Source organism: Schistocerca cancellata, chromosome 2 (genome assembly GCF_023864275.1).
Source record: "Schistocerca cancellata isolate TAMUIC-IGC-003103 chromosome 2, iqSchCanc2.1, whole genome shotgun sequence".
Classification (NCBI taxonomy): domain Eukaryota; kingdom Metazoa; phylum Arthropoda; class Insecta; order Orthoptera; family Acrididae; genus Schistocerca; species Schistocerca cancellata.
This window is the reverse complement of record NC_064627.1, coordinates 1,097,845,161-1,097,867,229: the sequence shown is the minus strand read 5'-3', so window position 1 is coordinate 1,097,867,229 and position 22,069 is coordinate 1,097,845,161. Positions and strand designations below refer to the sequence as shown.

The following is a 22,069-nucleotide window of genomic DNA, read 5'->3' as shown; positions in this document are numbered from 1 at the left end:
GGAGAGCGTCAGCTCTCGCGTCAGCTGAGCAAAGTCGAGACAAGTCGAGACATACTGTAGGCTGGTCTGTAGCGAGTAAGAGGGAGAAAAAACATTAATTTAACGGCGCGTGGCGAAAGTACTCATACGCAAAATTAAAAGCCTGCTGCGGTGGCCGGGAATCGAACCCGGATCAACTGCTTGGAAGGCAACTATGCTGACCATTACACCACCACCGCACAACCCGGCGCCCCCACGCCGCGCTGTGACGGCTTCCCGCCAGTCGGCAGCGGCCGATGGTGATCGTAGCCCTAGGCGCATTACGAGGTAGGCTAGGGGAGCACATGCGGATGCATTCGGACGGCGTATCCATGCACATTTCGCACCCTTTGGCAAGCGTCGGCGCCGGCGACGCAAGAAGACGCAGAGGACCGTCTTCTGGCGGCATTTTTAGGCAGTACAGTGCAGGATTCAGCGTCTGCAGCATTTTCTCGACAGAATGCTACGGCGCTTGACGGCAGTCCCACTTTATCTCGAGACACCTGCTCGGGAAGCAGCGTAAGATTGCTACTGGCCTCAGCATCGGTGGTTCAGTGGTAGAATGCTCGCCTGCCACGCGGGCGGCCCGGGTTCGATTCCCGGCCGATGCATCATTTTGCTTTTCCCGCGGTGCCGTGTGACTTGCGCGCTTGAGATGCACGATCCACAAGAATGTATAGCGGGATTCCCTTGAGAAGAACCGAGAACGCAGCACGCGCGGTTCCCCACAGCTTTCCTTTTCCTCTTCTCCCAGTAGAGCAAGAAGCCAAAAGCATTGCTCTGAGACTTTTGAGGTGCGCGCCTTGCCAGTCTGTATGCGCAAAGACGCTCGCAAAGAGAGAAGGGTGCCGACGCGGGACTCGGCACGAAATGTGCGAGAGACCATCCGATCCGTCGAACGAACGCCCAAATCCGGTGTGGTCTAGTGGCTAGGATACCTGGCTTTCACCCAGGAGGCCCTGGTTCGATTCCCGGTACCGGAACGGAATTTTTTCCACACGAATCGTCTCAAGTTTCAGCTGTGCGTGCTGCTCGCAATACAGCTACTGTTTCATGACCGCCAGCAGAACATGGACGAGCGGAGCAGACACACGGTGACCCTAGAAGTGGCGTGTGGCTTCATGCCACGTGTTTCCAGCGTAGGGCTGAGCAACCGTCCGCGTCGAGGCCCGTTAGCTCAGTTGGTTAGAGCGTCGTGCTAATAACGCGAAGGTCGTGGGTTCGATCCCCCCACGGGCTAGTACGCTTTTACTACTACGAAAGGGCAGCGCCGATTTCAGCTGGCGAGTGTGATGACCAAAAGATCATCGCCCTGCGTGGACGTTGACAGAGGATCCGAACCCGACTTGTCGGGAAGCGCTACAGCGTCCGCTCGGCAATGGCCACACTATGTTGAATACGCTGGTTCTCATACGGCAAAGAGAAAATGAAAGAAAATGTCCGATTGCCGACGTGTAACAACTTTGGCCCTTGTCACTGCTTGGGCGGGTGACCGCATGGGAACACAGGGTACTGTTGGCAATTTTGCTTCCTATTTTTCTTTCTCCTTTCTTTTCGCAGCTGCAGCCCGATTCAGTCAGGGAGACGCCACCGTGTAATGAAGCGGCGTGCTGTGTGTCCAGCGCCTCGCCTCTCCTTGCCTCTCTCAGTCGTTTCTCGTGCTTGTCGTGTTGATATAGGCCGACTGGAGAGCGTCAGCTCTCGCGTCAGCTGAGCAAAGTCGAGACAAGTCGAGACATACTGTAGGCTGGTCTGTAGCGAGTAAGAGGGAGAAAAAACATTAATTTAACGGCGCGTGGCGAAAGTACTCATACGCAAAATTAAAAGCCTGCTGCGGTGGCCGGGAATCGAACCCGGATCAACTGCTTGGAAGGCAACTATGCTGACCATTACACCACCACCGCACAACCCGGCGCCCCCACGCCGCGCTGTGACGGCTTCCCGCCAGTCGGCAGCGGCCGATGGTGATCGTAGCCCTAGGCGCATTACGAGGTAGGCTAGGGGAGCACATGCGGATGCATTCGGACGGCGTATCCATGCACATTTCGCACCCTTTGGCAAGCGTCGGCGCCGGCGACGCAAGAAGACGCAGAGGACCGTCTTCTGGCGGCATTTTTAGGCAGTACAGTGCAGGATTCAGCGTCTGCAGCATTTTCTCGACAGAATGCTACGGCGCTTGACGGCAGTCCCACTTTATCTCGAGACACCTGCTCGGGAAGCAGCGTAAGATTGCTACTGGCCTCAGCATCGGTGGTTCAGTGGTAGAATGCTCGCCTGCCACGCGGGCGGCCCGGGTTCGATTCCCGGCCGATGCATCATTTTGCTTTTCCCGCGGTGCCGTGTGACTTGCGCGCTTGAGATGCACGATCCACAAGAATGTATAGCGGGATTCCCTTGAGAAGAACCGAGAACGCAGCACGCGCGGTTCCCCACAGCTTTCCTTTTCCTCTTCTCCCAGTAGAGCAAGAAGCCAAAAGCATTGCTCTGAGACTTTTGAGGTGCGCGCCTTGCCAGTCTGTATGCGCAAAGACGCTCGCAAAGAGAGAAGGGTGCCGACGCGGGACTCGGCACGAAATGTGCGAGAGACCATCCGATCCGTCGAACGAACGCCCAAATCCGGTGTGGTCTAGTGGCTAGGATACCTGGCTTTCACCCAGGAGGCCCTGGTTCGATTCCCGGTACCGGAACGGAATTTTTTCCACACGAATCGTCTCAAGTTTCAGCTGTGCGTGCTGCTCGCAATACAGCTACTGTTTCATGACCGCCAGCAGAACATGGACGAGCGGAGCAGACACACGGTGACCCTAGAAGTGGCGTGTGGCTTCATGCCACGTGTTTCCAGCGTAGGGCTGAGCAACCGTCCGCGTCGAGGCCCGTTAGCTCAGTTGGTTAGAGCGTCGTGCTAATAACGCGAAGGTCGTGGGTTCGATCCCCCCACGGGCCAGTACGCTTTTACTACTACGAAAGGGCAGCGCCGATTTCAGCTGGCGAGTGTGATGACCAAAAGATCATCGCCCTGCGTGGACGTTGACAGAGGATCCGAACCCGACTTGTCGGGAAGCGCTACAGCGTCCGCTCGGCAATGGCCACACTATGTTGAATACGCTGGTTCTCATACGGCAAAGAGAAAATGAAAGAAAATGTCCGATTGCCGACGTGTAACAACTTTGGCCCTTGTCACTGCTTGGGCGGGTGACCGCATGGGAACACAGGGTACTGTTGGCAATTTTGCTTCCTATTTTTCTTTCTCCTTTCTTTTCGCAGCTGCAGCCCGATTCAGTCAGGGAGACGCCACCGTGTAATGAAGCGGCGTGCTGTGTGTCCAGCGCCTCGCCTCTCCTTGCCTCTCTCAGTCGTTTCTCGTGCTTGTCGTGTTGATATAGGCCGACTGGAGAGCGTCAGCTCTCGCGTCAGCTGAGCAAAGTCGAGACAAGTCGAGACATACTGTAGGCTGGTCTGTAGCGAGTAAGAGGGAGAAAAAACATTAATTTAACGGCGCGTGGCGAAAGTACTCATACGCAAAATTAAAAGCCTGCTGCGGTGGCCGGGAATCGAACCCGGATCAACTGCTTGGAAGGCAACTATGCTGACCATTACACCACCACCGCACAACCCGGCGCCCCCACGCCGCGCTGTGACGGCTTCCCGCCAGTCGGCAGCGGCCGATGGTGATCGTAGCCCTAGGCGCATTACGAGGTAGGCTAGGGGAGCACATGCGGATGCATTCGGACGGCGTATCCATGCACATTTCGCACCCTTTGGCAAGCGTCGGCGCCGGCGACGCAAGAAGACGCAGAGGACCGTCTTCTGGCGGCATTTTTAGGCAGTACAGTGCAGGATTCAGCGTCTGCAGCATTTTCTCGACAGAATGCTACGGCGCTTGACGGCAGTCCCACTTTATCTCGAGACACCTGCTCGGGAAGCAGCGTAAGATTGCTACTGGCCTCATCATCGGTGGTTCAGTGGTAGAATGCTCGCCTGCCACGCGGGCGGCCCGGGTTCGATTCCCGGCCGATGCATCATTTTGCTTTTCCCGCGGTGCCGTGTGACTTGCGCGCTTGAGATGCACGATCCACAAGAATGTATAGCGGGATTCCCTTGAGAAGAACCGAGAACGCAGCACGCGCGGTTCCCCACAGCTTTCCTTTTCCTCTTCTCCCAGTAGAGCAAGAAGCCAAAAGCATTGCTCTGAGACTTTTGAGGTGCGCGCCTTGCCAGTCTGTATGCGCAAAGACGCTCGCAAAGAGAGAAGGGTGCCGACGCGGGACTCGGCACGAAATGTGCGAGAGACCATCCGATCCGTCGAACGAACGCCCAAATCCGGTGTGGTCTAGTGGCTAGGATACCTGGCTTTCACCCAGGAGGCCCTGGTTCGATTCCCGGTACCGGAACGGAATTTTTTCCACACGAATCGTCTCAAGTTTCAGCTGTGCGTGCTGCTCGCAATACAGCTACTGTTTCATGACCGCCAGCAGAACATGGACGAGCGGAGCAGACACACGGTGACCCTAGAAGTGGCGTGTGGCTTCATGCCACGTGTTTCCAGCGTAGGGCTGAGCAACCGTCCGCGTCGAGGCCCGTTAGCTCAGTTGGTTAGAGCGTCGTGCTAATAACGCGAAGGTCGTGGGTTCGATCCCCCCACGGGCCAGTACGCTTTTACTAGTACGAAAGGGCAGCGCCGATTTCAGCTGGCGAGTGTGATGACCAAAAGATCATCGCCCTGCGTGGACGTTGACAGAGGATCCGAACCCGACTTGTCGGGAAGCGCTACAGCGTCCGCTCGGCAATGGCCACACTATGTTGAATACGCTGGTTCTCATACGGCAAAGAGAAAATGAAAGAAAATGTCCGATTGCCGACGTGTAACAACTTTGGCCCTTGTCACTGCTTGGGCGGGTGACCGCATGGGAACACAGGGTACTGTTGGCAATTTTGCTTCCTATTTTTCTTTCTCCTTTCTTTTCGCAGCTGCAGCCCGATTCAGTCAGGGAGACGCCACCGTGTAATGAAGCGGCGTGCTGTGTGTCCAGCGCCTCGCCTCTCCTTGCCTCTCTCAGTCGTTTCTCGTGCTTGTCGTGTTGATATAGGCCGACTGGAGAGCGTCAGCTCTCGCGTCAGCTGAGCAAAGTCGAGACAAGTCGAGACATACTGTAGGCTGGTCTGTAGCGAGTAAGAGGGAGAAAAAACATTAATTTAACGGCGCGTGGCGAAAGTACTCATACGCAAAATTAAAAGCCTGCTGCGGTGGCCGGGAATCGAACCCGGATCAACTGCTTGGAAGGCAACTATGCTGACCATTACACCACCACCGCACAACCCGGCGCCCCCACGCCGCGCTGTGACGGCTTCCCGCCAGTCGGCAGCGGCCGATGGTGATCGTAGCCCTAGGCGCATTACGAGGTAGGCTAGGGGAGCACATGCGGATGCATTCGGACGGCGTATCCATGCACATTTCGCACCCTTTGGCAAGCGTCGGCGCCGGCGACGCAAGAAGACGCAGAGGACCGTCTTCTGGCGGCATTTTTAGGCAGTACAGTGCAGGATTCAGCGTCTGCAGCATTTTCTCGACAGAATGCTACGGCGCTTGACGGCAGTCCCACTTTATCTCGAGACACCTGCTCGGGAAGCAGCGTAAGATTGCTACTGGCCTCAGCATCGGTGGTTCAGTGGTAGAATGCTCGCCTGCCACGCGGGCGGCCCGGGTTCGATTCCCGGCCGATGCATCATTTTGCTTTTCCCGCGGTGCCGTGTGACTTGCGCGCTTGAGATGCACGATCCACAAGAATGTATAGCGGGATTCCCTTGAGAAGAACCGAGAACGCAGCACGCGCGGTTCCCCACAGCTTTCCTTTTCCTCTTCTCCCAGTAGAGCAAGAAGCCAAAAGCATTGCTCTGAGACTTTTGAGGTGCGCGCCTTGCCAGTCTGTATGCGCAAAGACGCTCGCAAAGAGAGAAGGGTGCCGACGCGGGACTCGGCACGAAATGTGCGAGAGACCATCCGATCCGTCGAACGAACGCCCAAATCCGGTGTGGTCTAGTGGCTAGGATACCTGGCTTTCACCCAGGAGGCCCTGGTTCGATTCCCGGTACCGGAACGGAATTTTTTCCACACGAATCGTCTCAAGTTTCAGCTGTGCGTGCTGCTCGCAATACAGCTACTGTTTCATGACCGCCAGCAGAACATGGACGAGCGGAGCAGACACACGGTGACCCTAGAAGTGGCGTGTGGCTTCATGCCACGTGTTTCCAGCGTAGGGCTGAGCAACCGTCCGCGTCGAGGCCCGTTAGCTCAGTTGGTTAGAGCGTCGTGCTAATAACGCGAAGGTCGTGGGTTCGATCCCCCCACGGGCTAGTACGCTTTTACTACTACGAAAGGGCAGCGCCGATTTCAGCTGGCGAGTGTGATGACCAAAAGATCATCGCCCTGCGTGGACGTTGACAGAGGATCCGAACCCGACTTGTCGGGAAGCGCTACAGCGTCCGCTCGGCAATGGCCACACTATGTTGAATACGCTGGTTCTCATACGGCAAAGAGAAAATGAAAGAAAATGTCCGATTGCCGACGTGTAACAACTTTGGCCCTTGTCACTGCTTGGGCGGGTGACCGCATGGGAACACAGGGTACTGTTGGCAATTTTGCTTCCTATTTTTCTTTCTCCTTTCTTTTCGCAGCTGCAGCCCGATTCAGTCAGGGAGACGCCACCGTGTAATGAAGCGGCGTGCTGTGTGTCCAGCGCCTCGCCTCTCCTTGCCTCTCTCAGTCGTTTCTCGTGCTTGTCGTGTTGATATAGGCCGACTGGAGAGCGTCAGCTCTCGCGTCAGCTGAGCAAAGTCGAGACAAGTCGAGACATACTGTAGGCTGGTCTGTAGCGAGTAAGAGGGAGAAAAAACATTAATTTAACGGCGCGTGGCGAAAGTACTCATACGCAAAATTAAAAGCCTGCTGCGGTGGCCGGGAATCGAACCCGGATCAACTGCTTGGAAGGCAACTATGCTGACCATTACACCACCACCGCACAACCCGGCGCCCCCACGCCGCGCTGTGACGGCTTCCCGCCAGTCGGCAGCGGCCGATGGTGATCGTAGCCCTAGGCGCATTACGAGGTAGGCTAGGGGAGCACATGCGGATGCATTCGGACGGCGTATCCATGCACATTTCGCACCCTTTGGCAAGCGTCGGCGCCGGCGACGCAAGAAGACGCAGAGGACCGTCTTCTGGCGGCATTTTTAGGCAGTACAGTGCAGGATTCAGCGTCTGCAGCATTTTCTCGACAGAATGCTACGGCGCTTGACGGCAGTCCCACTTTATCTCGAGACACCTGCTCGGGAAGCAGCGTAAGATTGCTACTGGCCTCAGCATCGGTGGTTCAGTGGTAGAATGCTCGCCTGCCACGCGGGCGGCCCGGGTTCGATTCCCGGCCGATGCATCATTTTGCTTTTCCCGCGGTGCCGTGTGACTTGCGCGCTTGAGATGCACGATCCACAAGAATGTATAGCGGGATTCCCTTGAGAAGAACCGAGAACGCAGCACGCGCGGTTCCCCACAGCTTTCCTTTTCCTCTTCTCCCAGTAGAGCAAGAAGCCAAAAGCATTGCTCTGAGACTTTTGAGGTGCGCGCCTTGCCAGTCTGTATGCGCAAAGACGCTCGCAAAGAGAGAAGGGTGCCGACGCGGGACTCGGCACGAAATGTGCGAGAGACCATCCGATCCGTCGAACGAACGCCCAAATCCGGTGTGGTCTAGTGGCTAGGATACCTGGCTTTCACCCAGGAGGCCCTGGTTCGATTCCCGGTACCGGAACGGAATTTTTTCCACACGAATCGTCTCAAGTTTCAGCTGTGCGTGCTGCTCGCAATACAGCTACTGTTTCATGACCGCCAGCAGAACATGGACGAGCGGAGCAGACACACGGTGACCCTAGAAGTGGCGTGTGGCTTCATGCCACGTGTTTCCAGCGTAGGGCTGAGCAACCGTCCGCGTCGAGGCCCGTTAGCTCAGTTGGTTAGAGCGTCGTGCTAATAACGCGAAGGTCGTGGGTTCGATCCCCCCACGGGCCAGTACGCTTTTACTACTACGAAAGGGCAGCGCCGATTTCAGCTGGCGAGTGTGATGACCAAAAGATCATCGCCCTGCGTGGACGTTGACAGAGGATCCGAACCCGACTTGTCGGGAAGCGCTACAGCGTCCGCTCGGCAATGGCCACACTATGTTGAATACGCTGGTTCTCATACGGCAAAGAGAAAATGAAAGAAAATGTCCGATTGCCGACGTGTAACAACTTTGGCCCTTGTCACTGCTTGGGCGGGTGACCGCATGGGAACACAGGGTACTGTTGGCAATTTTGCTTCCTATTTTTCTTTCTCCTTTCTTTTCGCAGCTGCAGCCCGATTCAGTCAGGGAGACGCCACCGTGTAATGAAGCGGCGTGCTGTGTGTCCAGCGCCTCGCCTCTCCTTGCCTCTCTCAGTCGTTTCTCGTGCTTGTCGTGTTGATATAGGCCGACTGGAGAGCGTCAGCTCTCGCGTCAGCTGAGCAAAGTCGAGACAAGTCGAGACATACTGTAGGCTGGTCTGTAGCGAGTAAGAGGGAGAAAAAACATTAATTTAACGGCGCGTGGCGAAAGTACTCATACGCAAAATTAAAAGCCTGCTGCGGTGGCCGGGAATCGAACCCGGATCAACTGCTTGGAAGGCAACTATGCTGACCATTACACCACCACCGCACAACCCGGCGCCCCCACGCCGCGCTGTGACGGCTTCCCGCCAGTCGGCAGCGGCCGATGGTGATCGTAGCCCTAGGCGCATTACGAGGTAGGCTAGGGGAGCACATGCGGATGCATTCGGACGGCGTATCCATGCACATTTCGCACCCTTTGGCAAGCGTCGGCGCCGGCGACGCAAGAAGACGCAGAGGACCGTCTTCTGGCGGCATTTTTAGGCAGTACAGTGCAGGATTCAGCGTCTGCAGCATTTTCTCGACAGAATGCTACGGCGCTTGACGGCAGTCCCACTTTATCTCGAGACACCTGCTCGGGAAGCAGCGTAAGATTGCTACTGGCCTCAGCATCGGTGGTTCAGTGGTAGAATGCTCGCCTGCCACGCGGGCGGCCCGGGTTCGATTCCCGGCCGATGCATCATTTTGCTTTTCCCGCGGTGCCGTGTGACTTGCGCGCTTGAGATGCACGATCCACAAGAATGTATAGCGGGATTCCCTTGAGAAGAACCGAGAACGCAGCACGCGCGGTTCCCCACAGCTTTCCTTTTCCTCTTCTCCCAGTAGAGCAAGAAGCCAAAAGCATTGCTCTGAGACTTTTGAGGTGCGCGCCTTGCCAGTCTGTATGCGCAAAGACGCTCGCAAAGAGAGAAGGGTGCCGACGCGGGACTCGGCACGAAATGTGCGAGAGACCATCCGATCCGTCGAACGAACGCCCAAATCCGGTGTGGTCTAGTGGCTAGGATACCTGGCTTTCACCCAGGAGGCCCTGGTTCGATTCCCGGTACCGGAACGGAATTTTTTCCACACGAATCGTCTCAAGTTTCAGCTGTGCGTGCTGCTCGCAATACAGCTACTGTTTCATGACCGCCAGCAGAACATGGACGAGCGGAGCAGACACACGGTGACCCTAGAAGTGGCGTGTGGCTTCATGCCACGTGTTTCCAGCGTAGGGCTGAGCAACCGTCCGCGTCGAGGCCCGTTAGCTCAGTTGGTTAGAGCGTCGTGCTAATAACGCGAAGGTCGTGGGTTCGATCCCCCCACGGGCTAGTACGCTTTTACTACTACGAAAGGGCAGCGCCGATTTCAGCTGGCGAGTGTGATGACCAAAAGATCATCGCCCTGCGTGGACGTTGACAGAGGATCCGAACCCGACTTGTCGGGAAGCGCTACAGCGTCCGCTCGGCAATGGCCACACTATGTTGAATACGCTGGTTCTCATACGGCAAAGAGAAAATGAAAGAAAATGTCCGATTGCCGACGTGTAACAACTTTGGCCCTTGTCACTGCTTGGGCGGGTGACCGCATGGGAACACAGGGTACTGTTGGCAATTTTGCTTCCTATTTTTCTTTCTCCTTTCTTTTCGCAGCTGCAGCCCGATTCAGTCAGGGAGACGCCACCGTGTAATGAAGCGGCGTGCTGTGTGTCCAGCGCCTCGCCTCTCCTTGCCTCTCTCAGTCGTTTCTCGTGCTTGTCGTGTTGATATAGGCCGACTGGAGAGCGTCAGCTCTCGCGTCAGCTGAGCAAAGTCGAGACAAGTCGAGACATACTGTAGGCTGGTCTGTAGCGAGTAAGAGGGAGAAAAAACATTAATTTAACGGCGCGTGGCGAAAGTACTCATACGCAAAATTAAAAGCCTGCTGCGGTGGCCGGGAATCGAACCCGGATCAACTGCTTGGAAGGCAACTATGCTGACCATTACACCACCACCGCACAACCCGGCGCCCCCACGCCGCGCTGTGACGGCTTCCCGCCAGTCGGCAGCGGCCGATGGTGATCGTAGCCCTAGGCGCATTACGAGGTAGGCTAGGGGAGCACATGCGGATGCATTCGGACGGCGTATCCATGCACATTTCGCACCCTTTGGCAAGCGTCGGCGCCGGCGACGCAAGAAGACGCAGAGGACCGTCTTCTGGCGGCATTTTTAGGCAGTACAGTGCAGGATTCAGCGTCTGCAGCATTTTCTCGACAGAATGCTACGGCGCTTGACGGCAGTCCCACTTTATCTCGAGACACCTGCTCGGGAAGCAGCGTAAGATTGCTACTGGCCTCAGCATCGGTGGTTCAGTGGTAGAATGCTCGCCTGCCACGCGGGCGGCCCGGGTTCGATTCCCGGCCGATGCATCATTTTGCTTTTCCCGCGGTGCCGTGTGACTTGCGCGCTTGAGATGCACGATCCACAAGAATGTATAGCGGGATTCCCTTGAGAAGAACCGAGAACGCAGCACGCGCGGTTCCCCACAGCTTTCCTTTTCCTCTTCTCCCAGTAGAGCAAGAAGCCAAAAGCATTGCTCTGAGACTTTTGAGGTGCGCGCCTTGCCAGTCTGTATGCGCAAAGACGCTCGCAAAGAGAGAAGGGTGCCGACGCGGGACTCGGCACGAAATGTGCGAGAGACCATCCGATCCGTCGAACGAACGCCCAAATCCGGTGTGGTCTAGTGGCTAGGATACCTGGCTTTCACCCAGGAGGCCCTGGTTCGATTCCCGGTACCGGAACGGAATTTTTTCCACACGAATCGTCTCAAGTTTCAGCTGTGCGTGCTGCTCGCAATACAGCTACTGTTTCATGACCGCCAGCAGAACATGGACGAGCGGAGCAGACACACGGTGACCCTAGAAGTGGCGTGTGGCTTCATGCCACGTGTTTCCAGCGTAGGGCTGAGCAACCGTCCGCGTCGAGGCCCGTTAGCTCAGTTGGTTAGAGCGTCGTGCTAATAACGCGAAGGTCGTGGGTTCGATCCCCCCACGGGCCAGTACGCTTTTACTACTACGAAAGGGCAGCGCCGATTTCAGCTGGCGAGTGTGATGACCAAAAGATCATCGCCCTGCGTGGACGTTGACAGAGGATCCGAACCCGACTTGTCGGGAAGCGCTACAGCGTCCGCTCGGCAATGGCCACACTATGTTGAATACGCTGGTTCTCATACGGCAAAGAGAAAATGAAAGAAAATGTCCGATTGCCGACGTGTAACAACTTTGGCCCTTGTCACTGCTTGGGCGGGTGACCGCATGGGAACACAGGGTACTGTTGGCAATTTTGCTTCCTATTTTTCTTTCTCCTTTCTTTTCGCAGCTGCAGCCCGATTCAGTCAGGGAGACGCCACCGTGTAATGAAGCGGCGTGCTGTGTGTCCAGCGCCTCGCCTCTCCTTGCCTCTCTCAGTCGTTTCTCGTGCTTGTCGTGTTGATATAGGCCGACTGGAGAGCGTCAGCTCTCGCGTCAGCTGAGCAAAGTCGAGACAAGTCGAGACATACTGTAGGCTGGTCTGTAGCGAGTAAGAGGGAGAAAAAACATTAATTTAACGGCGCGTGGCGAAAGTACTCATACGCAAAATTAAAAGCCTGCTGCGGTGGCCGGGAATCGAACCCGGATCAACTGCTTGGAAGGCAACTATGCTGACCATTACACCACCACCGCACAACCCGGCGCCCCCACGCCGCGCTGTGACGGCTTCCCGCCAGTCGGCAGCGGCCGATGGTGATCGTAGCCCTAGGCGCATTACGAGGTAGGCTAGGGGAGCACATGCGGATGCATTCGGACGGCGTATCCATGCACATTTCGCACCCTTTGGCAAGCGTCGGCGCCGGCGACGCAAGAAGACGCAGAGGACCGTCTTCTGGCGGCATTTTTAGGCAGTACAGTGCAGGATTCAGCGTCTGCAGCATTTTCTCGACAGAATGCTACGGCGCTTGACGGCAGTCCCACTTTATCTCGAGACACCTGCTCGGGAAGCAGCGTAAGATTGCTACTGGCCTCAGCATCGGTGGTTCAGTGGTAGAATGCTCGCCTGCCACGCGGGCGGCCCGGGTTCGATTCCCGGCCGATGCATCATTTTGCTTTTCCCGCGGTGCCGTGTGACTTGCGCGCTTGAGATGCACGATCCACAAGAATGTATAGCGGGATTCCCTTGAGAAGAACCGAGAACGCAGCACGCGCGGTTCCCCACAGCTTTCCTTTTCCTCTTCTCCCAGTAGAGCAAGAAGCCAAAAGCATTGCTCTGAGACTTTTGAGGTGCGCGCCTTGCCAGTCTGTATGCGCAAAGACTCGCAAAGAGAGAAGGGTGCCGACGCGGGACTCGGCACGAAATGTGCGAGAGACCATCCGATCCGTCGAACGAACGCCCAAATCCGGTGTGGTCTAGTGGCTAGGATACCTGGCTTTCACCCAGGAGGCCCTGGTTCGATTCCCGGTACCGGAACGGAATTTTTTCCACACGAATCGTCTCAAGTTTCAGCTGTGCGTGCTGCTCGCAATACAGCTACTGTTTCATGACCGCCAGCAGAACATGGACGAGCGGAGCAGACACACGGTGACCCTAGAAGTGGCGTGTGGCTTCATGCCACGTGTTTCCAGCGTAGGGCTGAGCAACCGTCCGCGTCGAGGCCCGTTAGCTCAGTTGGTTAGAGCGTCGTGCTAATATCGCGAAGGTCGTGGGTTCGATCCCCCCACGGGCCAGTACGCTTTTACTACTACGAAAGGGCAGCGCCGATTTCAGCTGGCGAGTGTGATGACCAAAAGATCATCGCCCTGCGTGGACGTTGACAGAGGATCCGAACCCGACTTGTCGGGAAGCGCTACAGCGTCCGCTCGGCAATGGCCACACTATGTTGAATACGCTGGTTCTCATACGGCAAAGAGAAAATGAAAGAAAATGTCCGATTGCCGACGTGTAACAACTTTGGCCCTTGTCACTGCTTGGGCGGGTGACCGCATGGGAACACAGGGTACTGTTGGCAATTTTGCTTCCTATTTTTCTTTCTCCTTTCTTTTCGCAGCTGCAGCCCGATTCAGTCAGGGAGACGCCACCGTGTAATGAAGCGGCGTGCTGTGTGTCCAGCGCCTCGCCTCTCCTTGCCTCTCTCAGTCGTTTCTCGTGCTTGTCGTGTTGATATAGGCCGACTGGAGAGCGTCAGCTCTCGCGTCAGCTGAGCAAAGTCGAGACAAGTCGAGACATACTGTAGGCTGGTCTGTAGCGAGTAAGAGGGAGAAAAAACATTAATTTGACGGCGCGTGGCGAAAGTACTCATACGCAAAATTAAAAGCCTGCTGCGGTGGCCGGGAATCGAACCCAGATCAACTGCTTGGAAGGCAACTATGCTGACCATTACACCACCACCGCACAACCCGGCGCCCCCACGCCGCGCTGTGACGGCTTCCCGCCAGTCGGCAGCGGCCGATGGTGATCGTAGCCCTAGGCGCATTACGAGGTAGGCTAGGGGAGCACATGCGGATGCATTCGGACGGCGTATCCATGCACATTTCGCACCCTTTGGCAAGCGTCGGCGCCGGCGACGCAAGAAGACGCAGAGGACCGCCTTCTGGCGGCATTTTTAGGCAGTACAGTGCAGGATTCAGCGTCTGCAGCATTTTCTCGACAGAATGCTACGGCGCTTGACGGCAGTCCCACTTTATCTCGAGACACCTGCTCGGGAAGCAGCGTAAGATTGCTACTGGCCTCAGCATCGGTGGTTCAGTGGTAGAATGCTCGCCTGCCACGCGGGCGGCCCGGGTTCGATTCCCGGCCGATGCATCATTTTGCTTTTCCCGCGGTGCCGTGTGACTTGCGCGCTTGAGATGCACGATCCACAAGAATGTATAGCGGGATTCCCTTGAGAAGAACCGAGAACGCAGCACGCGCGGTTCCCCACAGCTTTCCTTTTCCTCTTCTCCCAGTAGAGCAAGAAGCCAAAAGCATTGCTCTGAGACTTTTGAGGTGCGCGCCTTGCCAGTCTGTATGCGCAAAGACGCTCGCAAAGAGAGAAGGGTGCCGACGCGGGACTCGGCACGAAATGTGCGAGAGACCATCCGATCCGTCGAACGACGCCCAAATCCGGTGTGGTCTAGTGGCTAAGATACCTGGCTTTCACCCAGGAGGCCCTGGTTCGATTCCCGGTACCGGAACGGAATTTTTTCCACACGAATCGTCTCAAGTTTCAGCTGTGCGTGCTGCTCGCAATACAGCTACTGTTTCATGACCGCCAGCAGAACATGGACGAGCGGAGCAGACACACGGTGACCCTAGAAGTGGCGTGTGGCTTCATGCCACGTGTTTCCAGCGTAGGGCTGAGCAACCGTCCGCGTCGAGGCCCGTTAGCTCAGTTGGTTAGAGCGTCGTGCTAATAACGCGAAGGTCGTGGGTTCGATCCCCCCACGGGCCAGTACGCTTTTACTACTACGAAAGGGCAGCGCCGATTTCAGCTGGCGAGTGTGATGACCAAAAGATCATCGCCCTGCGTGGACGTTGACAGAGGATCCGAACCCGACTTGTCGGGAAGCGCTACAGCGTCCGCTCGGCAATGGCCACACTATGTTGAATACGCTGGTTCTCATACGGCAAAGAGAAAATGAAAGAAAATGTCCGATTGCCGACGTGTAACAACTTTGGCCCTTGTCACTGCTTGGGCGGGTGACCGCATGGGAACACAGGGTACTGTTGGCAATTTTGCTTCCTATTTTTCTTTCTCCTTTCTTTTCGCAGCTGCAGCCCGATTCAGTCAGGGAGACGCCACCGTGTAATGAAGCGGCGTGCTGTGTGTCCAGCGCCTCGCCTCTCCTTGCCTCTCTCAGTCGTTTCTCGTGCTTGTCGTGTTGATATAGGCCGACTGGAGAGCGTCAGCTCTCGCGTCAGCTGAGCAAAGTCGAGACAAGTCGAGACATACTGTAGGCTGGTCTGTAGCGAGTAAGAGGGAGAAAAAACATTAATTTGACGGCGCGTGGCGAAAGTACTCATACGCAAAATTAAAAGCCTGCTGCGGTGGCCGGGAATCGAACCCAGATCAACTGCTTGGAAGGCAACTATGCTGACCATTACACCACCACCGCACAACCCGGCGCCCCCACGCCGCGCTGTGACGGCTTCCCGCCAGTCGGCAGCGGCCGATGGTGATCGTAGCCCTAGGCGCATTACGAGGTAGGCTAGGGGAGCACATGCGGATGCATTCGGACGGCGTATCCATGCACATTTCGCACCCTTTGGCAAGCGTCGGCGCCGGCGACGCAAGAAGACGCAGAGGACCGCCTTCTGGCGGCATTTTTAGGCAGTACAGTGCAGGATTCAGCGTCTGCAGCATTTTCTCGACAGAATGCTACGGCGCTTGACGGCAGTCCCACTTTATCTCGAGACACCTGCTCGGGAAGCAGCGTAAGATTGCTACTGGCCTCAGCATCGGTGGTTCAGTGGTAGAATGCTCGCCTGCCACGCGGGCGGCCCGGGTTCGATTCCCGGCCGATGCATCATTTTGCTTTTCCCGCGGTGCCGTGTGACTTGCGCGCTTGAGATGCACGATCCACAAGAATGTATAGCGGGATTCCCTTGAGAAGAACCGAGAACGCAGCACGCGCGGTTCCCCACAGCTTTCCTTTTCCTCTTCTCCCAGTAGACCAAGAAGCCAAAAGCATTGCTCTGAGACTTTTGAGGTGCGCGCCTTGCCAGTCTGTATGCGCAAAGACGCTCGCAAAGAGAGAAGGGTGCCGACGCGGGACTCGGCACGAAATGTGCGAGAGACCATCCGATCCGTCGAACGAACGCCCAAATCCGGTGTGGTCTAGTGGCTAGGATACCTGGCTTTCACCCAGGAGGCCCTGGTTCGATTCCCGGTACCGGAACGGAATTTTTTCCACACGAATCGTCTCAAGTTTCAGCTGTGCGTGCTGCTCGCAATACAGCTACTGTTTCATGACCGCCAGCAGAACATGGACGAGCGGAGCAGACACACGGTGACCCTAGAAGTGGCGTGTGGCTTCATGCCACGTGTTTCCAGCGTAGGGCTGAGCAACCGTCCGCGTCGAGGCCCGTTAGCTCAGTTGGTTAGAGCGTCGTGCTAATATCGCGAAGGTCGTGGGTTCGATCCCCCCACGGGCCAGTACGCTTTTACTACTACGAAAGGGCAGCGCCGATTTCAGCTGGCGAGTGTGATGACCAAAAGATCATCGCCCTGCGTGGACGTTGACAGAGGATCCGAACCCGACTTGTCGGGAAGCGCTACAGCGTCCGCTCGGCAATGGCCACACTATGTTGAATACGCTGGTTCTCATACGGCAAAGAGAAAATGAAAGAAAATGTCCGATTGCCGACGTGTAACAACTTTGGCCCTTGTCACTGCTTGGGCGGGTGACCGCATGGGAACACAGGGTACTGTTGGCAATTTTGCTTCCTATTTTTCTTTCTCCTTTCTTTTCGCAGCTGCAGCCCGATTCAGTCAGGGAGACGCCACCGTGTAATGAAGCGGCGTGCTGTGTGTCCAGCGCCTCGCCTCTCCTTGCCTCTCTCAGTCGTTTCTCGTGCTTGTCGTGTTGATATAGGCCGACTGGAGAGCGTCAGCTCTCGCGTCAGCTGAGCAAAGTCGAGACAAGTCGAGACATACTGTAGGCTGGTCTGTAGCGAGTAAGAGGGAGAAAAAACATTAATTTGACGGCGCGTGGCGAAAGTACTCATACGCAAAATTAAAAGCCTGTTGCGGTGGCCGGGAATCGAACCCAGATCAACTGCTTGGAAGGCAACTATGCTGACCATTACACCACCACCGCACAACCCGGCGCCCCCACGCCGCGCTGTGACGGCTTCCCGCCAGTCGGCAGCGGCCGATGGTGATCGTAGCCCTAGGCGCATTACGAGGTAGGCTAGGGGAGCACATGCGGATGCATTCGGACGGCGTATCCATGCACATTTCGCACCCTTTGGCAAGCGTCGGCGCCGGCGACGCAAGAAGACGCAGAGGACCGCCTTCTGGCGGCATTTTTAGGCAGTACAGTGCAGGATTCAGCGTCTGCAGCATTTTCTCGACAGAATGCTACGGCGCTTGACGGCAGTCCCACTTTATCTCGAGACACCTGCTCGGGAAGCAGCGTAAGATTGCTACTGGCCTCAGCATCGGTGGTTCAGTGGTAGAATGCTCGCCTGCCACGCGGGCGGCCCGGGTTCGATTCCCGGCCGATGCATCATTTTGCTTTTCCCGCGGTGCCGTGTGACTTGCGCGCTTGAGATGCACGATCCACAAGAATGTATAGCGGGATTCCCTTGAGAAGAACCGAGAACGCAGCACGCGCGGTTCCCCACAGCTTTCCTTTTCCTCTTCTCCCAGTAGAGCAAGAAGCCAAAAGCATTGCTCTGAGACTTTTGAGGTGCGCGCCTTGCCAGTCTGTATGCGCAAAGACGCTCGCAAAGAGAGAAGGGTGCCGACGCGGGACTCGGCACGAAATGTGCGAGAGACCATCCGATCCGTCGAACGACGCCCAAATCCGGTGTGGTCTAGTGGCTAAGATACCTGGCTTTCACCCAGGAGGCCCTGGTTCGATTCCCGGTACCGGAACGGAATTTTTTCCACACGAATCGTCTCAAGTTTCAGCTGTGCGTGCTGCTCGCAATACAGCTACTGTTTCATGACCGCCAGCAGAACATGGACGAGCGGAGCAGACACACGGTGACCCTAGAAGTGGCGTGTGGCTTCATGCCACGTGTTTCCAGCGTAGGGCTGAGCAACCGTCCGCGTCGAGGCCCGTTAGCTCAGTTGGTTAGAGCGTCGTGCTAATAACGCGAAGGTCGTGGGTTCGATCCCCCCACGGGCCAGTACGCTTTTACTACTACGAAAGGGCAGCGCCGATTTCAGCTGGCGAGTGTGATGACCAAAAGATCATCGCCCTGCGTGGACGTTGACAGAGGATCCGAACCCGACTTGTCGGGAAGCGCTACAGCGTCCGCTCGGCAATGGCCACACTATGTTGAATACGCTGGTTCTCATACGGCAAAGAGAAAATGAAAGAAAATGTCCGATTGCCGACGTGTAACAACTTTGGCCCTTGTCACTGCTTGGGCGGGTGACCGCATGGGAACACAGGGTACTGTTGGCAATTTTGCTTCCTATTTTTCTTTCTCCTTTCTTTTCGCAGCTGCAGCCCGATTCAGTCAGGGAGACGCCACCGTGTAATGAAGCGGCGTGCTGTGTGTCCAGCGCCTCGCCTCTCCTTGCCTCTCTCAGTCGTTTCTCGTGCTTGTCGTGTTGATATAGGCCGACTGGAGAGCGTCAGCTCTCGCGTCAGCTGAGCAAAGTCGAGACAAGTCGAGACATACTGTAGGCTGGTCTGTAGCGAGTAAGAGGGAGAAAAAACATTAATTTGACGGCGCGTGGCGAAAGTACTCATACGCAAAATTAAAAGCCTGCTGCGGTGGCCGGGAATCGAACCCAGATCAACTGCTTGGAAGGCAACTATGCTGACCATTACACCACCACCGCACAACCCGGCGCCCCCACGCCGCGCTGTGACGGCTTCCCGCCAGTCGGCAGCGGCCGATGGTGATCGTAGCCCTAGGCGCATTACGAGGTAGGCTAGGGGAGCACATGCGGATGCATTCGGACGGCGTATCCATGCACATTTCGCACCCTTTGGCAAGCGTCGGCGCCGGCGACGCAAGAAGACGCAGAGGACCGCCTTCTGGCGGCATTTTTAGGCAGTACAGTGCAGGATTCAGCGTCTGCAGCATTTTCTCGACAGAATGCTACGGCGCTTGACGGCAGTCCCACTTTATCTCGAGACACCTGCTCGGGAAGCAGCGTAAGATTGCTACTGGCCTCAGCATCGGTGGTTCAGTGGTAGAATGCTCGCCTGCCACGCGGGCGGCCCGGGTTCGATTCCCGGCCGATGCATCATTTTGCTTTTCCCGCGGTGCCGTGTGACTTGCGCGCTTGAGATGCACGATCCACAAGAATGTATAGCGGGATTCCCTTGAGAAGAACCGAGAACGCAGCACGCGCGGTTCCCCACAGCTTTCCTTTTCCTCTTCTCCCAGTAGACCAAGAAGCCAAAAGCATTGCTCTGAGACTTTTGAGGTGCGCGCCTTGCCAGTCTGTATGCGCAAAGACGCTCGCAAAGAGAGAAGGGTGCCGACGCGGGACTCGGCACGAAATGTGCGAGAGACCATCCGATCCGTCGAACGAACGCCCAAATCCGGTGTGGTCTAGTGGCTAGGATACCTGGCTTTCACCCAGGAGGCCCTGGTTCGATTCCCGGTACCGGAACGGAATTTTTTCCACACGAATCGTCTCAAGTTTCAGCTGTGCGTGCTGCTCGCAATACAGCTACTGTTTCATGACCGCCAGCAGAACATGGACGAGCGGAGCAGACACACGGTGACCCTAGAAGTGGCGTGTGGCTTCATGCCACGTGTTTCCAGCGTAGGGCTGAGCAACCGTCCGCGTCGAGGCCCGTTAGCTCAGTTGGTTAGAGCGTCGTGCTAATATCGCGAAGGTCGTGGGTTCGATCCCCCCACGGGCCAGTACGCTTTTACTACTACGAAAGGGCAGCGCCGATTTCAGCTGGCGAGTGTGATGACCAAAAGATCATCGCCCTGCGTGGACGTTGACAGAGGATCCGAACCCGACTTGTCGGGAAGCGCTACAGCGTCCGCTCGGCAATGGCCACACTATGTTGAATACGCTGGTTCTCATACGGCAAAGAGAAAATGAAAGAAAATGTCCGATTGCCGACGTGTAACAACTTTGGCCCTTGTCACTGCTTGGGCGGGTGACCGCATGGGAACACAGGGTACTGTTGGCAATTTTGCTTCCTATTTTTCTTTCTCCTTTCTTTTCGCAGCTGCAGCCCGATTCAGTCAGGGAGACGCCACCGTGTAATGAAGCGGCGTGCTGTGTGTCCAGCGCCTCGCCTCTCCTTGCCTCTCTCAGTCGTTTCTCGTGCTTGTCGTGTTGATATAGGCCGACTGGAGAGCGTCAGCTCTCGCGTCAGCTGAGCAAAGTCGAGACAAGTCGAGACATACTGTAGGCTGGTCTGTAGCGAGTAAGAGGGAGAAAAAACATTAATTTGACGGCGCGTGGCGAAAGTACTCATACGCAAAATTAAAAGCCTGCTGCGGTGGCCGGGAATCGAACCCAGATCAACTGCTTGGAAGGCAACTATGCTGACCATTACACCACCACCGCACAACCCGGCGCCCCCACGCCGCGCTGTGACGGCTTCCCGCCAGTCGGCAGCGGCCGATGGTGATCGTAGCCCTAGGCGCATTACGAGGTAGGCTAGGGGAGCACATGCGGATGCATTCGGACGGCGTATCCATGCACATTTCGCACCCTTTGGCAAGCGTCGGCGCCGGCGACGCAAGAAGACGCAGAGGACCGCCTTCTGGCGGCATTTTTAGGCAGTACAGTGCAGGATTCAGCGTCTGCAGCATTTTCTCGACAGAATGCTACGGCGCTTGACGGCAGTCCCACTTTATCTCGAGACACCTGCTCGGGAAGCAGCGTAAGATTGCTACTGGCCTCAGCATCGGTGGTTCAGTGGTAGAATGCTCGCCTGCCACGCGGGCGGCCCGGGTTCGATTCCCGGCCGATGCATCATTTTGCTTTTCCCGCGGTGCCGTGTGACTTGCGCGCTTGAGATGCACGATCCACAAGAATGTATAGCGGGATTCCCTTGAGAAGAACCGAGAACGCAGCACGCGCGGTTCCCCACAGCTTTCCTTTTCCTCTTCTCCCAGTAGACCAAGAAGCCAAAAGCATTGCTCTGAGACTTTTGAGGTGCGCGCCTTGCCAGTCTGTATGCGCAAAGACGCTCGCAAAGAGAGAAGGGTGCCGACGCGGGACTCGGCACGAAATGTGCGAGAGACCATCCGATCCGTCGAACGAACGCCCAAATCCGGTGTGGTCTAGTGGCTAGGATACCTGGCTTTCACCCAGGAGGCCCTGGTTCGATTCCCGGTACCGGAACGGAATTTTTTCCACACGAATCGTCTCAAGTTTCAGCTGTGCGTGCTGCTCGCAATACAGCTACTGTTTCATGACCGCCAGCAGAACATGGACGAGCGGAGCAGACACACGGTGACCCTAGAAGTGGCGTGTGGCTTCATGCCACGTGTTTCCAGCGTAGGGCTGAGCAACCGTCCGCGTCGAGGCCCGTTAGCTCAGTTGGTTAGAGCGTCGTGCTAATATCGCGAAGGTCGTGGGTTCGATCCCCCCACGGGCCAGTACGCTTTTACTACTACGAAAGGGCAGCGCCGATTTCAGCTGGCGAGTGTGATGACCAAAAGATCATCGCCCTGCGTGGACGTTGACAGAGGATCCGAACCCGACTTGTCGGGAAGCGCTACAGCGTCCGCTCGGCAATGGCCACACTATGTTGAATACGCTGGTTCTCATACGGCAAAGAGAAAATGAAAGAAAATGTCCGATTGCCGACGTGTAACAACTTTGGCCCTTGTCACTGCTTGGGCGGGTGACCGCATGGGAACACAGGGTACTGTTGGCAATTTTGCTTCCTATTTTTCTTTCTCCTTTCTTTTCGCAGCTGCAGCCCGATTCAGTCAGGGAGACGCCACCGTGTAATGAAGCGGC

At 56.3% G+C, this 22,069-nt stretch overlaps 52 non-coding genes across 52 annotated transcripts; 39 read left to right on the top strand and 13 right to left on the bottom strand.

Annotated features, from left to right (window-relative positions):
• Nucleotides 1–146: 146 nt before the first annotated feature.
• Trnag-ucc (transfer RNA glycine (anticodon UCC)) lies at nucleotides 147–218 on the bottom strand. Its single transcript has one exon. It is a non-coding gene; the product is annotated as a tRNA-Gly (tRNA).
• Nucleotides 219–558: 340 nt separating this feature from the next.
• Trnag-gcc (transfer RNA glycine (anticodon GCC)) lies at nucleotides 559–629 on the top strand. Its single transcript has one exon. It is a non-coding gene; the product is annotated as a tRNA-Gly (tRNA).
• Nucleotides 630–929: 300 nt separating this feature from the next.
• On the top strand, nucleotides 930–1,001 carry Trnae-uuc (transfer RNA glutamic acid (anticodon UUC)). The gene has a single exon. It is a non-coding gene; the product is annotated as a tRNA-Glu (tRNA).
• A 183-nt stretch (nucleotides 1,002–1,184) lies between these two features.
• Nucleotides 1,185–1,258, top strand: Trnai-aau (transfer RNA isoleucine (anticodon AAU)). The gene has a single exon. It is a non-coding gene; the product is annotated as a tRNA-Ile (tRNA).
• A 592-nt stretch (nucleotides 1,259–1,850) lies between these two features.
• Nucleotides 1,851–1,922, bottom strand: Trnag-ucc (transfer RNA glycine (anticodon UCC)). Its single transcript has one exon. It is a non-coding gene; the product is annotated as a tRNA-Gly (tRNA).
• Nucleotides 1,923–2,262: 340 nt separating this feature from the next.
• Trnag-gcc (transfer RNA glycine (anticodon GCC)) lies at nucleotides 2,263–2,333 on the top strand. Its single transcript has one exon. It is a non-coding gene; the product is annotated as a tRNA-Gly (tRNA).
• Nucleotides 2,334–2,633: 300 nt separating this feature from the next.
• Trnae-uuc (transfer RNA glutamic acid (anticodon UUC)) lies at nucleotides 2,634–2,705 on the top strand. The gene has a single exon. It is a non-coding gene; the product is annotated as a tRNA-Glu (tRNA).
• A 183-nt stretch (nucleotides 2,706–2,888) lies between these two features.
• Nucleotides 2,889–2,962, top strand: Trnai-aau (transfer RNA isoleucine (anticodon AAU)). Its single transcript has one exon. It is a non-coding gene; the product is annotated as a tRNA-Ile (tRNA).
• A 592-nt stretch (nucleotides 2,963–3,554) lies between these two features.
• On the bottom strand, nucleotides 3,555–3,626 carry Trnag-ucc (transfer RNA glycine (anticodon UCC)). The gene has a single exon. It is a non-coding gene; the product is annotated as a tRNA-Gly (tRNA).
• A 340-nt stretch (nucleotides 3,627–3,966) lies between these two features.
• Trnag-gcc (transfer RNA glycine (anticodon GCC)) lies at nucleotides 3,967–4,037 on the top strand. Its single transcript has one exon. It is a non-coding gene; the product is annotated as a tRNA-Gly (tRNA).
• Nucleotides 4,038–4,337: 300 nt separating this feature from the next.
• Nucleotides 4,338–4,409, top strand: Trnae-uuc (transfer RNA glutamic acid (anticodon UUC)). Its single transcript has one exon. It is a non-coding gene; the product is annotated as a tRNA-Glu (tRNA).
• Nucleotides 4,410–4,592: 183 nt separating this feature from the next.
• On the top strand, nucleotides 4,593–4,666 carry Trnai-aau (transfer RNA isoleucine (anticodon AAU)). The gene has a single exon. It is a non-coding gene; the product is annotated as a tRNA-Ile (tRNA).
• A 592-nt stretch (nucleotides 4,667–5,258) lies between these two features.
• Trnag-ucc (transfer RNA glycine (anticodon UCC)) lies at nucleotides 5,259–5,330 on the bottom strand. The gene has a single exon. It is a non-coding gene; the product is annotated as a tRNA-Gly (tRNA).
• A 340-nt stretch (nucleotides 5,331–5,670) lies between these two features.
• On the top strand, nucleotides 5,671–5,741 carry Trnag-gcc (transfer RNA glycine (anticodon GCC)). Its single transcript has one exon. It is a non-coding gene; the product is annotated as a tRNA-Gly (tRNA).
• A 300-nt stretch (nucleotides 5,742–6,041) lies between these two features.
• On the top strand, nucleotides 6,042–6,113 carry Trnae-uuc (transfer RNA glutamic acid (anticodon UUC)). The gene has a single exon. It is a non-coding gene; the product is annotated as a tRNA-Glu (tRNA).
• Nucleotides 6,114–6,296: 183 nt separating this feature from the next.
• Nucleotides 6,297–6,370, top strand: Trnai-aau (transfer RNA isoleucine (anticodon AAU)). The gene has a single exon. It is a non-coding gene; the product is annotated as a tRNA-Ile (tRNA).
• Nucleotides 6,371–6,962: 592 nt separating this feature from the next.
• On the bottom strand, nucleotides 6,963–7,034 carry Trnag-ucc (transfer RNA glycine (anticodon UCC)). Its single transcript has one exon. It is a non-coding gene; the product is annotated as a tRNA-Gly (tRNA).
• Nucleotides 7,035–7,374: 340 nt separating this feature from the next.
• Trnag-gcc (transfer RNA glycine (anticodon GCC)) lies at nucleotides 7,375–7,445 on the top strand. Its single transcript has one exon. It is a non-coding gene; the product is annotated as a tRNA-Gly (tRNA).
• Nucleotides 7,446–7,745: 300 nt separating this feature from the next.
• Nucleotides 7,746–7,817, top strand: Trnae-uuc (transfer RNA glutamic acid (anticodon UUC)). Its single transcript has one exon. It is a non-coding gene; the product is annotated as a tRNA-Glu (tRNA).
• Nucleotides 7,818–8,000: 183 nt separating this feature from the next.
• Nucleotides 8,001–8,074, top strand: Trnai-aau (transfer RNA isoleucine (anticodon AAU)). The gene has a single exon. It is a non-coding gene; the product is annotated as a tRNA-Ile (tRNA).
• A 592-nt stretch (nucleotides 8,075–8,666) lies between these two features.
• Nucleotides 8,667–8,738, bottom strand: Trnag-ucc (transfer RNA glycine (anticodon UCC)). Its single transcript has one exon. It is a non-coding gene; the product is annotated as a tRNA-Gly (tRNA).
• A 340-nt stretch (nucleotides 8,739–9,078) lies between these two features.
• Trnag-gcc (transfer RNA glycine (anticodon GCC)) lies at nucleotides 9,079–9,149 on the top strand. Its single transcript has one exon. It is a non-coding gene; the product is annotated as a tRNA-Gly (tRNA).
• A 300-nt stretch (nucleotides 9,150–9,449) lies between these two features.
• Nucleotides 9,450–9,521, top strand: Trnae-uuc (transfer RNA glutamic acid (anticodon UUC)). The gene has a single exon. It is a non-coding gene; the product is annotated as a tRNA-Glu (tRNA).
• Nucleotides 9,522–9,704: 183 nt separating this feature from the next.
• Trnai-aau (transfer RNA isoleucine (anticodon AAU)) lies at nucleotides 9,705–9,778 on the top strand. The gene has a single exon. It is a non-coding gene; the product is annotated as a tRNA-Ile (tRNA).
• A 592-nt stretch (nucleotides 9,779–10,370) lies between these two features.
• Trnag-ucc (transfer RNA glycine (anticodon UCC)) lies at nucleotides 10,371–10,442 on the bottom strand. Its single transcript has one exon. It is a non-coding gene; the product is annotated as a tRNA-Gly (tRNA).
• A 340-nt stretch (nucleotides 10,443–10,782) lies between these two features.
• Trnag-gcc (transfer RNA glycine (anticodon GCC)) lies at nucleotides 10,783–10,853 on the top strand. The gene has a single exon. It is a non-coding gene; the product is annotated as a tRNA-Gly (tRNA).
• A 300-nt stretch (nucleotides 10,854–11,153) lies between these two features.
• Trnae-uuc (transfer RNA glutamic acid (anticodon UUC)) lies at nucleotides 11,154–11,225 on the top strand. The gene has a single exon. It is a non-coding gene; the product is annotated as a tRNA-Glu (tRNA).
• Nucleotides 11,226–11,408: 183 nt separating this feature from the next.
• On the top strand, nucleotides 11,409–11,482 carry Trnai-aau (transfer RNA isoleucine (anticodon AAU)). The gene has a single exon. It is a non-coding gene; the product is annotated as a tRNA-Ile (tRNA).
• Nucleotides 11,483–12,074: 592 nt separating this feature from the next.
• Nucleotides 12,075–12,146, bottom strand: Trnag-ucc (transfer RNA glycine (anticodon UCC)). The gene has a single exon. It is a non-coding gene; the product is annotated as a tRNA-Gly (tRNA).
• Nucleotides 12,147–12,486: 340 nt separating this feature from the next.
• Nucleotides 12,487–12,557, top strand: Trnag-gcc (transfer RNA glycine (anticodon GCC)). Its single transcript has one exon. It is a non-coding gene; the product is annotated as a tRNA-Gly (tRNA).
• Nucleotides 12,558–12,855: 298 nt separating this feature from the next.
• On the top strand, nucleotides 12,856–12,927 carry Trnae-uuc (transfer RNA glutamic acid (anticodon UUC)). Its single transcript has one exon. It is a non-coding gene; the product is annotated as a tRNA-Glu (tRNA).
• Nucleotides 12,928–13,110: 183 nt separating this feature from the next.
• Nucleotides 13,111–13,184, top strand: Trnai-aau (transfer RNA isoleucine (anticodon AAU)). Its single transcript has one exon. It is a non-coding gene; the product is annotated as a tRNA-Ile (tRNA).
• Nucleotides 13,185–13,776: 592 nt separating this feature from the next.
• Nucleotides 13,777–13,848, bottom strand: Trnag-ucc (transfer RNA glycine (anticodon UCC)). The gene has a single exon. It is a non-coding gene; the product is annotated as a tRNA-Gly (tRNA).
• Nucleotides 13,849–14,188: 340 nt separating this feature from the next.
• Nucleotides 14,189–14,259, top strand: Trnag-gcc (transfer RNA glycine (anticodon GCC)). Its single transcript has one exon. It is a non-coding gene; the product is annotated as a tRNA-Gly (tRNA).
• A 299-nt stretch (nucleotides 14,260–14,558) lies between these two features.
• On the top strand, nucleotides 14,559–14,630 carry Trnae-uuc (transfer RNA glutamic acid (anticodon UUC)). The gene has a single exon. It is a non-coding gene; the product is annotated as a tRNA-Glu (tRNA).
• A 183-nt stretch (nucleotides 14,631–14,813) lies between these two features.
• Nucleotides 14,814–14,887, top strand: Trnai-aau (transfer RNA isoleucine (anticodon AAU)). Its single transcript has one exon. It is a non-coding gene; the product is annotated as a tRNA-Ile (tRNA).
• Nucleotides 14,888–15,479: 592 nt separating this feature from the next.
• Nucleotides 15,480–15,551, bottom strand: Trnag-ucc (transfer RNA glycine (anticodon UCC)). The gene has a single exon. It is a non-coding gene; the product is annotated as a tRNA-Gly (tRNA).
• A 340-nt stretch (nucleotides 15,552–15,891) lies between these two features.
• Nucleotides 15,892–15,962, top strand: Trnag-gcc (transfer RNA glycine (anticodon GCC)). The gene has a single exon. It is a non-coding gene; the product is annotated as a tRNA-Gly (tRNA).
• A 300-nt stretch (nucleotides 15,963–16,262) lies between these two features.
• Nucleotides 16,263–16,334, top strand: Trnae-uuc (transfer RNA glutamic acid (anticodon UUC)). Its single transcript has one exon. It is a non-coding gene; the product is annotated as a tRNA-Glu (tRNA).
• A 183-nt stretch (nucleotides 16,335–16,517) lies between these two features.
• Nucleotides 16,518–16,591, top strand: Trnai-aau (transfer RNA isoleucine (anticodon AAU)). The gene has a single exon. It is a non-coding gene; the product is annotated as a tRNA-Ile (tRNA).
• Nucleotides 16,592–17,183: 592 nt separating this feature from the next.
• Nucleotides 17,184–17,255, bottom strand: Trnag-ucc (transfer RNA glycine (anticodon UCC)). Its single transcript has one exon. It is a non-coding gene; the product is annotated as a tRNA-Gly (tRNA).
• Nucleotides 17,256–17,595: 340 nt separating this feature from the next.
• On the top strand, nucleotides 17,596–17,666 carry Trnag-gcc (transfer RNA glycine (anticodon GCC)). Its single transcript has one exon. It is a non-coding gene; the product is annotated as a tRNA-Gly (tRNA).
• Nucleotides 17,667–17,965: 299 nt separating this feature from the next.
• On the top strand, nucleotides 17,966–18,037 carry Trnae-uuc (transfer RNA glutamic acid (anticodon UUC)). Its single transcript has one exon. It is a non-coding gene; the product is annotated as a tRNA-Glu (tRNA).
• Nucleotides 18,038–18,220: 183 nt separating this feature from the next.
• Trnai-aau (transfer RNA isoleucine (anticodon AAU)) lies at nucleotides 18,221–18,294 on the top strand. The gene has a single exon. It is a non-coding gene; the product is annotated as a tRNA-Ile (tRNA).
• A 592-nt stretch (nucleotides 18,295–18,886) lies between these two features.
• Nucleotides 18,887–18,958, bottom strand: Trnag-ucc (transfer RNA glycine (anticodon UCC)). Its single transcript has one exon. It is a non-coding gene; the product is annotated as a tRNA-Gly (tRNA).
• Nucleotides 18,959–19,298: 340 nt separating this feature from the next.
• On the top strand, nucleotides 19,299–19,369 carry Trnag-gcc (transfer RNA glycine (anticodon GCC)). The gene has a single exon. It is a non-coding gene; the product is annotated as a tRNA-Gly (tRNA).
• Nucleotides 19,370–19,669: 300 nt separating this feature from the next.
• Nucleotides 19,670–19,741, top strand: Trnae-uuc (transfer RNA glutamic acid (anticodon UUC)). Its single transcript has one exon. It is a non-coding gene; the product is annotated as a tRNA-Glu (tRNA).
• A 183-nt stretch (nucleotides 19,742–19,924) lies between these two features.
• Trnai-aau (transfer RNA isoleucine (anticodon AAU)) lies at nucleotides 19,925–19,998 on the top strand. The gene has a single exon. It is a non-coding gene; the product is annotated as a tRNA-Ile (tRNA).
• A 592-nt stretch (nucleotides 19,999–20,590) lies between these two features.
• Nucleotides 20,591–20,662, bottom strand: Trnag-ucc (transfer RNA glycine (anticodon UCC)). The gene has a single exon. It is a non-coding gene; the product is annotated as a tRNA-Gly (tRNA).
• Nucleotides 20,663–21,002: 340 nt separating this feature from the next.
• Nucleotides 21,003–21,073, top strand: Trnag-gcc (transfer RNA glycine (anticodon GCC)). Its single transcript has one exon. It is a non-coding gene; the product is annotated as a tRNA-Gly (tRNA).
• A 300-nt stretch (nucleotides 21,074–21,373) lies between these two features.
• Nucleotides 21,374–21,445, top strand: Trnae-uuc (transfer RNA glutamic acid (anticodon UUC)). Its single transcript has one exon. It is a non-coding gene; the product is annotated as a tRNA-Glu (tRNA).
• Nucleotides 21,446–21,628: 183 nt separating this feature from the next.
• Trnai-aau (transfer RNA isoleucine (anticodon AAU)) lies at nucleotides 21,629–21,702 on the top strand. Its single transcript has one exon. It is a non-coding gene; the product is annotated as a tRNA-Ile (tRNA).
• Nucleotides 21,703–22,069: the final 367 nt, after the last annotated feature.